This window comes from Galeopterus variegatus, unplaced genomic scaffold (assembly GCF_000696425.1).
Source record: "Galeopterus variegatus unplaced genomic scaffold, G_variegatus-3.0.2 Scaffold4773, whole genome shotgun sequence".
NCBI classification, from domain to species: domain Eukaryota; kingdom Metazoa; phylum Chordata; class Mammalia; order Dermoptera; family Cynocephalidae; genus Galeopterus; species Galeopterus variegatus.
This window is the reverse complement of record NW_007730884.1, coordinates 13717-25406: the sequence shown is the minus strand read 5'-3', so window position 1 is coordinate 25406 and position 11690 is coordinate 13717.

The window sequence follows — 11690 nt, the reverse complement described above, 5'->3', positions numbered from 1 at the left end:
ACTCAGAAGGGATGTATAAGGATTGGAATTTCTATTGTCCTTGCATTGTCCAAATAAATAGTATCAGTAAATACTAGACTGAAAAGTCATTAATGCCTATTATAAGACTTAGGTCATCCTGAGCCAATTATCTTAAGATATCCCACTAAGAGAATAATAAATTATTGTAAAACGTGCAAGCTAATTAAGAAATTGAATTAAAAAATTAATTCAAAAGAAGAAATAAGTTCATCTCCTTATTCTCATTACGCCCTTACTTCTACTTTCTTTGTTTAATTTGTTTTTCTTTTTCTGACTGATCCCAGATTTAGCTGCATTCCAAGTTTTGATAGGCAGTTTTTCTTATTATCATTAAGATTAAAATATTTTCTTATGTTTCATTGTGATTTCTTCTTTGATGCATGTTTATTTAGAAGTTTATTTTCAAATATATGGGGGATATTTTTCATTATTTTTACAATTTATTTCTTCTTTAATGTCATTGTCATCAGAGAGCATACTCTGATTTCAATCACTAGCAATTTATTATAGTTCAACCAAAAGCTTAAACAACTAGAGAATTCACCTACAGCCATGCTAAGAGAGAAATTTATAGCCTTAAATGTGTTGTTTAAGAAAGAGGATTACCACTACTATTACTCACATAAGTGAGTATGTAAAAAATCGAAGAGAATCTGGAAAATATACACTAAGAATTTATACATTTATTAAACAAAGTCTGTGTATATTATGTTGATATACAAAAAAATAGTTAATATAATATGTTAAAGATACCACTTACAGTAGCATAAAAATAATCAAATATCCAGAATGAATCTAGTGAAACATACAAAACCTCTATACAGAAACATTATTGAGAGAAATGAAAAGAAAATGAAAGAAAATGTTAATGGATTTAAAGGTGCAACATTGTAAAAATGTCCAGTATACTCAAATTTATCTAAAGCTTCAATTTCAGTCGAAATCCAAAAGTAGTATTCTACTACTCCTGGAATACTACTCTGCTATAAAAAAGAATGAAATACTGCCATTTGCAACAACATGGATGGACCTAGAGAGAATTATATTAAGTGAAATTAGTCAGGCACAGAAAAAGAAATACCACATGTTCTCACTTATTTGTGGGAACTAAAAATAAATAAATAAATAAATGCACAAATTACCTGGGGGTGGGGGGAGGGAAGAAAACACAACAATTACAATTCCTTGAAGTTGATATGACAAGCGAACAGAAAGTAGGTTGTTGGGAGGGAGTGGGGAGAGAGAGGAGGAAGGGAGCTTTTGGTAATGGGCCACAATAATCAACCACATTGTATATTGACAAAATAAAATTAAATTTTTTTTTCCTTTTTGTCTTTTTTCGTGACCGGCAATGGATCGCAACCCTCAGTGTCACGCCCGTACCGGACCGGGACTGGCAACGGGATCGCAACCCTCGGTGTTGCTCCCGCACCTCGCTCAGCCAGTGAGCGGCTGGTCTGTACATGGGATCCGAACCCTCGGCGGGAGCGCTGCCGCACTTCCCAAGCGGCGCACTGTAGCAGTGTGCCACTGGGCCAGCCCAAAATTAAAAAAAAAAATCCAAGAGTATGTAAACTGACGAAATGATTCCAAAATGTACATGCAAACGAAAAAGGCCAAGAATAACCAAGACAGCGAATAATCATTCCTCAGATGAAATTGTGAGAGGCTTGCAAGTTGAGGACTTAAATATTCAGGATATGGAACAAATAAAACAAGTACTGACTCAAGCATCTCCTAGTCTACTCGGTACAACTGAGACAACAAACTCACAGAGTTGAAAAGAAGCCAATGAAGAAAAACCAGAAAACGTTCAAAGAAATAGCAGTAAAACAAGATTTCTGAGTGTATCTAATACAATAGAGATAACAAACACAGAGGACACAAAAAAGATGACTGTAAAAAAAAAATCCCAAAACAGAAAAATACAGCAGTAATTGAAGAAATAATATCTTTGAGGTCTAGAGGCTGAAATAAGGTCCCTGAAACTAAGACACAGGTATCTAATTTTTTGCCTACGATAGCAGAGAATACATTTTTGGAGAATGATTGAGAGAAAAGTGTTGACAATCCCTCAGGAAAAATCTTAGAAGATAGAACTATGTTTCTAGGAATTGGGTTCTGAAGATTGTGAGAAACTAACAGTGTCACCTGCTTCAAATTTACCCAAGACATAAGAAGTAATACAGACAGAAGAAACTGGAAAGCAGCCTGTGAAGAAAGTCTAGGAGAGCAAGCAGAAAGATAAAAATACCACGTGCATCATGTGGTATTATCTTTGATATCTACAAGACGAAATAAAATCCTTGCTACAGAAATGCAAAGATTTGATATTTTGCCCAGCATGACAGACAGAATTTCAGAGAAGAAACATGTTGACTGTCCTTTAGTGGAAACATTTTTACTTTTAGTGGAAACATATTTTATCCAATGCAGAGGACTGGATCATCAAGATTTAGAAGGGAAAACAAAGCTGACACAGAGCTACAAAGGGTGAGTCATTTGTCTAAAAGTCTACAGAGTTTCCACGTGCAAGAAAGGGTGAAAAACATAACTCTCTCCAGATTTTCCCAACTAAAGCTGTGAGTCAAAAGACACATCTCTAAGATGTAGAAATACAAATCAGAGCCTGAACCGCAAGGACCCATTACTTCTTACAGTAAAGAAGAGAAAGAAACTGGCTCAAAGGCTGAAGGAAAGCTGAAAATCAACAGAAGTCAGATGCAAGTAGAAGACAAAGGAAATACTTTGGAAAATGTTGTTTTGCCAAGAAATGAAACTTGGTCCAAAAGGCCAAGCCATAACCAGGGTGATATTAAATTACAGCAGAGTGACTCGAAGTTCTAAAAGATGTACTTACTTCTGAGGGAACATCTACCCAAAATCCAAAGCAGATGATTCCTAAAGGCGTGATAACTGGAATGCAAAGAGTTAGCTAAGATCAGTGTATTCACTCAGCTACAGCACAGATAAGAACGGCATACAAAGAAAATGACAACTAGAAGATGTGAAGACATTGAAGACACTTAGCTCTTATAGACAATGAAATTGTGTTCAAGGCAGCTATATTTGTCTCTGTAAGAAGATACGAAGTTGAAGAGGAAAAAAAATGATTTTAGTTTGGTGAAAAGTATAAAACAAGTCCCCCACATCAAAAAAAAAAAAAAAGAATGAGGGCCAAGCCCGTGGCGCACTCGGGAGAGTGCGGTGCTGGGAGTGCGGCGGCACTCCCACCTTGGGTTTGGATCCTATATAGGGATGACCGGTGCGTTCAAAGCACTCACTGGCTAAGCACGGTGCAGCCGGTCTCAAAAAGGACAAAATTTTTTTTTTTTTTTGAATGAGGGCCAAGCCCGTGGCGCACTCGGGAGAGTGCGGTGCTGGGAGTGCGGCGGCACTCCCACCTTGGGTTTGGATCCTATATAGGGATGACCGGTGCGTTCAAAGCACTCACTGGCTAAGCACGGTGCAGCCGGTCTCAAAAAGGACAAAAAAAAAAAAAAAAGAATGAAAAAACAGAACATTAACAGCACCCCACATTCTACTCATGTGCCAGACAATTCATTACCCATTTTATCCTCCATAAAGATGACCACTACCCTGATTTCTAACACCATATAGTAGTTTAATTTAGTAGTATGTATTTTTTTTGCCATAAAATTTAAAGGAATTGTGTAAGTAATGTTATGTAGCATGGCACAATGTTCCCTTTTTATATTTTATGCAGATCTTTATTGAATAAATTTGTTTTCGGTACACTTCTACTAAAAAAAGAATGGCCGACAGACTTGCAGAATAATAAAGTGTTAAGACTTACCCTACTGGATATCATGATGACTTTAAAATCCATAGCAATTAAGATAGTGTGGTATTGGCACAAGGATAAATAAAAATATCAATGGGACAGAACAGATCATTAAGAAAAATACCCATACGTATATGGTCACTTGGTTTAGAATAAATATGGTACTGCACAGAAGTTGCAAAAGGACTACCTTTTGAACAAATGGTGTTGGGCTATCTGGATAACCATATGGCAAAATGAAATATGACCCCTACCTCACATTATACATGAAAATCGGTTCCTGGGAAATTGTGAAAGTTAAAGACAAAAGCTTGTAGAACAGTGCTGTGTAACGGGAANACGTATATGGTCACTTGGTTTAGAATAAATATGGTACTGCACAGAAGTTGCAAAAGGACTATCTTTTGAACAAATGGTGTTGGGCTATCTGGATAACCATATGGCAAAATGAAATATGACCCCTACCTCACATTATACATGAAAATCGTTTCCTGGGAAATTGTGAAAGTTAAAGACAAAAGCTTGTAGAACAGTGCTGTGTAACGGGAATATAATATGAGCCATAAACGTAAACTGCATATGTAATCTTAAATTTTCCAGTAGTCGAATAAAAAAGGTAAGAAAAAACAGGTAAAATTAATTTAATGATGTTTCATTTAATCTAATCTATCCAACACTTCAACATGCAATCAATATAAAATTAATAAGATATTGTACATTCTTTTTTCTTTACAAAGTCTTCAAAATCTTACATGTATTTTACACTTACAGCACATTTCATTTCAGTCTAGCCACAATGTAAGGGCTCAATAGACACATATAGCTACTAGTTACCACATTGGGAATTCTGGAACACAACACAGGAGAAAATCTTTGTGACTCCTGAATAAGCAAAGATTTCTTTAAAAGGACCAAATAGCACTAACTATGGGAAAATATGAATAAAATGGACTGCATTAGAGTCAATTTTTGCATCAAAAGATACCACTAAGATAGACAAATGCTGGGCCGGCCCGGTGGCGCACTCGGTAGAGTGCAGTGCTTGGGAGTGCGGCAGCGCTTCCGCCAAGGGTTCAGATCCCATATAGAGACCGGTCCGCTCACTGGTTGAGTGCGGTGTGGGCCGCTTGGGAGTGCGGCAGCGCTTCCGCCAAGGGTTCAGATCCCATATAGAGACCGGTCCGCTCACTGGTTGAGTGCGGTGTGGGCGCGACACCGAGGGTTGCGATCCTGATACTGGTCATGAAAAAAGACAAAAAGGAAAAAAAAAAAAAGATAGACAAATGCAAAAGTTGCACTGAGTTGGAAAAGATATTTGCAACACATACAAGGTGCTTGCATCCAGAACATAAAAAAATTCTTACAAATCAAAAAGAAGGCAGGCAAATAGTGAATAGGGAAGACTTCCTTGAATAGGGAAGTCTTAAACAGGCACATCACAAAAGAATATGTCCAAATGGCCAATAAGCAGGTTGAATGGTGTTCAATCTTATTAGTCATTTAGAAGAATGCAAATTAAAATCTAGTAGAGATACCACTACAGACTCACGATGGTTAAAAAGATAGAAAGATTTATAATGCCAGCTGTTGTAGAGGGTGCGGAGTTACAGAAACTCACATAAACTGCTAATGAGAATAAAAATTGGTGCAATTATTTCAAAAAGACTGTTTGGCATTTTCTACTTAATTACAAACCCTATGATTCATCAATTTTACTCTCAGTTATCTGCCCAGCAGAAATGTATAAATTATGTATCAAAGACATTACAAGAATATTATTCACATTAATGTTATTTGTAAATGTTCCAACACTCAAAGTAATTAAGATGTCCATCAGCAGTAAAATGGTTAAATAATTATGATATATTCATAAAGGGAACTATATAGCAAATGAATTAATGAACTGTAGCAACAACATAAAAGAATCCCATATTGAATAAAAGAAGGTAGACACAAAGTAATATAAATGTTATTATTCCACTTAGAAACATTTCAAAGATGGGGGAAGCTAATGTATGGTGTTAGAAATCAGGGTAGTGGTTATTTTTATGGAGGATAAAGAGGGTAATGAATGGTACAGCACATGAGTGGAGCGTCTGGAGTGCTGTTGATAATCTATTTCTTCATTCTTTTTTATTTTTGGTGGCTGGTTAGCGTGGGGGTCTGAACCCTTGGCCTTGGTGTTACAACACCGAGCTCTAACCAACTGAGCTAACCAGCCAGCCCGGTGTCCTATTTCTTGACCTCAGCGGTGGCTCCATTGGTCTGCTCACTTCATGATAATTTGAGTTGTGCACCTCTGATTCATGTGCTTCTCTATATAAAGTTGCACTTTGATTAAAAAGTTTATTTACAAATAAAAACACATAAACAAAAAAAGTAGACAAAAAGAAACAGGACATATGGAACAAGTAGAAATCACGTAATTAGATGTTAGATTTAAACCTAAATACACCAGTCATTAAACTAAATATCAATGATCCAAATGATTCAGTTATGAATCCAAGATTGTCATATCAGAAAAAAGAAACAAAATCAAACTCTGCTGTTTACAGAAGACATATTCAAAGCATAAGTTTGTTGAAAACCAAAAGAATGAAAATTATATACCATGTAACTACTAACAAGTATGGCATATCTATATTAACATCTCATAAAGTAGACTTTAAGCAAAGAGCATTGCTGGAGACAAAGTTATACGTATCATGACTATAAAACGATAATATCACCAGGAAACAAATATATTTAAAATTTGTGTTTGCTACTGACATTGTCCAAAATACATAAACAAAAAAGTCAACAAAAATAAAAAGAGAAAGAGACATCCACAATTGTAGTGGGACATTTTTAACCATTGCTCTCAGAAACTGATAGAACAAACAGACCATCAGGCTGGATAAAGATTTTAACAACTTGATGAGCAAATTTGACTTAATAAGCCTATACAAGTATAGAACACTTTAGCCAATAACTGCAGAATACTATTTCTTTGTAAGTATACAGAGAACTTTTACAGAAATTGACCATAGCTAGATCATAGACAAATATTGACAGAATTTCCATGAAAATACTTAAAATCTAATTAGTAAACAGCGAAATGCTTGTTATAGCCACAAGATACCAGGACATATCCAATGGAATATTCAGGAAGACTGACAATATCAAGTGTTGGTGAGGACACGTGGTGGCACTGAACTTTCACACACTATTGTGGGAATGTAAATCAGGGCAACCACATTATTTATCAAAGTGGAAGATACACATACTCTATGATCCTCAGTTTTACTCCTAGACATATACTTAATAGAAATGTTTGCATATGTACAGCAAAAGACAGTTGCAAAAATGTAACAACATTATTCATAACAGCCAAAAAGTTAAACAACCCGAATGTCATTAAACATAGAATAGAAAAATGTGACACTACAAAGCAATAGAAACATCTGAGCTAATGCTGGATGCAACAACATGGATCAATTTCACAAAAAATATTTAATGAATAAAGCCAGACACAAATGAATAATAATGTATGATTGCATTTATTTAAAATTTGAAAAAAAAGGCAGAATCAAAATATAGTGTTTATGAATGCGTGTATAGGTGGTAAAATTCATTTAAAAATTGATAAAACATGCCTAGTATAAAAGTCAGGCTATTAATTGCCTTTGTGGGGAAGAAAGAGGTAGTAATTGGTAGGGGGTGAGAGCAGGTCTTCTGAGATACTGACTGTAGTACTTTCCATAGAGCTGTCCCCTGCATGTGCATCTCTTAATACTCCAGTTTTCCATTGTCCGTCTACTTGACCATACGGCCAAGCCATTGGCCACTGCCCATGAGTTTTTAAAAACCCAAACATGGTACAGTTGAGCCCACTGAACTGCTTAGTTTTTATTTTCTTCAATCTGAGTGTCATTCTTTAGAACAGGACGTTGTCCATTTACTTTGGAATTGCCATCCACAAACCAAGGAGGTTTTAGCTGGTCAATCAAGAGCTATTTATAGGCAACATTCACATAATAATAGGATCTGACAGCTCATTAGGGTTTCAAAAATTGGTCCTACAGGAAAAGAGGCTGCCTGCTTATGGTAGCATGTTCTTGTATAAATCGCTTCCATTTTGTTATGAGACTCTTCTGGGCATGCCTTTTCTCATTAGAGTGTTTATCTACCATTAGCGAACACATCATGGGTATTCCATGTTTCAGGATTATTTTATGTCCTTCAGCTTCAGTTAAAGCCCAATAGCCAGCGAGTTGTCTCTCAGATGGAAATTTTTTTCCAAAAATCCCAGCATTTCCCACTGGGTGGTGCTCATTGGCTTTTGACATAGCTCCAGTCTGCTTAGACTCCAACACAACTTTTGAATAGTTTTATGGATAGGAGCTAGTAACACTCCTAGATGTGAAACATGTGTCCTCCAAAATTCAGACAAACCAAACACTGGGCTTCTAACATGTTTGTCCACCAGATACCTTATACTGTTTTAAATGAACAATCTGTGTGAGCTTGGGCAATTTTATTGGTTCCCATTTAGCATGTTCAATCAATGTTGGTTGGAGGGATGATTTACATGCCTTCTGTTTCACGTTAATATGTAGAAGAAAATGTTCCCCAGTCAGATGCAATATTCATCCCCATAATACACTTAGGTAAATACATTCACATAATACATTCACACACACACACACAAAACCAGCGGTTGCAGGGGTTTCAGAGGAGGAGGGAATGAGAGAGGGGTGTATAGGTGGAGCACAGAGGGTTTTTAGGGCAGCTAAAGTATTCTACACGACATTTAATGATGAATACATGACATTATGCATTTGGCAAAATCCGCAGAACTGTACAATACAAAGAGGGAAACAATGTAAAATTGAGTTCATAACAATATATCAATATTGGTTCAAAATTGTAACAAATGTACCACACTAATGTAACTGTGCATGTGAGGGCGGGGTACGGGAACTCTCTCTACTTTCTGCTCAATTTCTTTGTAAACCTACAACTGCTGTAAAAATAAAGTCTATTACCTAGAAAAAAAATGTCTGTTTAAACATCTCATTTTTCATCCAAACTTTCACCTTAATCCCATCAGTCCCATATCTTCCCAATGTAACCATAACTCTCGCTAGGACTTTACCAACAGACTTGTGGAATCACAGTATATGGGGCTCCCACGTCAAGGAGCACCAGAAATATCTCTTGTTCATCCTCTGAGCATTTTACCACTAATGTGCATATGGCATTGGATCTCCAGCTTGGGGTCAGGCCGAGGGGCCTGGGTCCTTTTGTCATTTATCTTGGTTAGATTATATGTCCGTCACCTAGGGAGATTTGAGGTCAGGTTTCTCGTTGCCATACTCGCCTTCTGGCTTTCAAATTCATCCAAACTAGCGTAAATAGAGCAGATTTGACTAGCGCCCTTCAATGCTGGGAGACCAGCCAGGCTTCCCATCGGTCCACCCAATTTTCACCATTGCTCCCTTGTGAACTTTGTTTTGACCCCACCAATGTCCTCTTTAGTTATTCTATTTCTTAATAACTATTTAAAGATTTCTACCCCGTTGGGATCAGTCTTGACTCAACCCTTTGTCCTTCCCCATTCTCTTGTGAATCACTCTAATTGTCTTTGCTATCTCTTGTTTCAGCATAACTTTTCCCTTTAGTAGCAACCCTGAGGCTAGTGAATGTGGCTCAGACTGGCTGGAACCCAAGCTTGGCCCAGGGTCAGGATCTGCCTCAGCTACTTTCATTTTAGCTATTACAGATAAAAATAATCAAGTGACTATATATTTAGCTTGTTTATTTATGCATTCAGTGAGTCAACTCCTTGAGGGTTGGATCCATCATTTCAAAAAACCATTGGTAACTTTTACCTTCTACAACCGATTGCAGAACAGTTGCATTTTCATACCTATGGGTGACCTCAGTGCTATCCAGGAATCAAAGGTCTGTCATCCCAGCCTCATGTGATTTTTCTTCTCAAACCACACTGTTCAGTGAGTCAGGGTTGTTCTAGTTAATCCCATTCCTGATGCCAACTGCAAAGTTAGGGAACAGTCCCCAAAATGTCCTCACTTCTGACAGCAACTGTGGATTTTGGGCATCCCTAAAACCTCCCTCTTTTCTGAAACTAATTGCAAGTTTTGGGGTCCCCAAGACTACCTTTAGGTTTGATAGTTTGCTTGAAGTACTCACAGAATTCATTAACAATTGTTACACGTATGGTTACTGTTTATTACAACTAAAGGATACATATAAAATCAGCCAAGAGAAAGTCACATAGGGAGGTGTCCAGGAAAATTCCAAAGACAAAGCTTCCAACTATTCTCTTCCTGTGGAGTCCTGGACAGCATAACTTAACTTTCCTGGTAATAGTGTGTGACAACATGCCCACATTACTGCCAACCAGAGAGGTTCACTCAAGCCTTGTTTCCAGAGCTTTTGTTGCGCTTCCGTCACATAGGCCTGATTGACTTCCCTCATTGCTGATCTCCGTACCCAGCGTCTTTGGAAGTTGTACGGATACCACTTGATCCAAAGCCTCCATTCTACATCACAATATTAGACTACTTGGTATGGCCAGCTCTCACTCTAAGTCATATTGATAAACTATCTCGTGTGGCCAGCCCTTGCCCTAAATTACATTTTTAGACTATTCAGTGTGATGCACAGTCCCCAGGGAAACAAAGACTCTCCTATCAGACATTCCAAAAGCTTAGAGATTACCTCTCAGAAGTCAAGGGCAAAGGCCAGACCTCTCTTCAGGCCAAGTTAAATTCCTCACTACACAGAATGATAAATGCCAAATTCAGGGTAGCAGTTATCTCTAGGTTTGAGTGGGTGATGTGTTTGAAGAAGGGAGTAGTGTTTTAAATTTTAAGGTGGATGGTGGGTACCTGCTCCTCTTATACTGTTTTTATATGTTTCTATATGTCTGAAATATTTCATAATATTTAAATGAAAATTGGATCATTTGTCCTTTATGTAAAAGCTCTACATATGTGTATTATATGTAAATATAGATCTGTATACTAATGTGTAATACACTCATAAATATATACACATGAACAAATAAGACAAAGATCTGAAAAATATATATAATAAGCTGATACCAGTGCTCACCTATGGGGTACAGCAGTGATTAGGAAAAATGACGAAGTAGAATTTTCGGGTTTTTTTATTTTCAGCTTTATTGAGGTATAACTGACAAATAAAAATTGTACACATTTCCTGCACCAGCCAGCTGCCAAAAAATAATAATGATAATAAATTGTATATATTTAAAGTGTACAACATGATGTTTTGATATACATTGTGAAATGATTATCACAGCAAATTAACGTCTCTACCATCTCACACAGTTACCTTTTTTGGTGTCTGTAGTGAGAACACTTAAGATCCACTCTCAGCAGATTTTCGAGAAAGTATTATACGGTATTATGATCTGTAGTTACCATGCTGTACATTAGATATCCAGAACTTATTTTTTGGTGTCTGTAGTGAGAACACTTAAGATCCACTCTCAGCAGATTTTCGAGAAAGTATTATACGGTATTATGATCTGTAGTTACCATGCTGTACATTAGATATCCAGAACTTATTCGTCCTGTCTAACTGAAACTTTGTACCTTTTGACCAACGTCTTCCCATTGCCCCAATCCCCCAACCCTGGCAACCATCAATCTACTCTCTGCTTTTATGAGATGACTTTTTAAAATTCCACGTATAAGTGAGATCATGCATTGTCTTTCTGTGTCTGGCTTATTTCACATAGCATAATATCCTGCAGATTTATCCACATTGTTGCAAATGCAGAATTCCCTTCTTTTTAAATGTTGAACAATATTACACTGTGTGTGTGTGT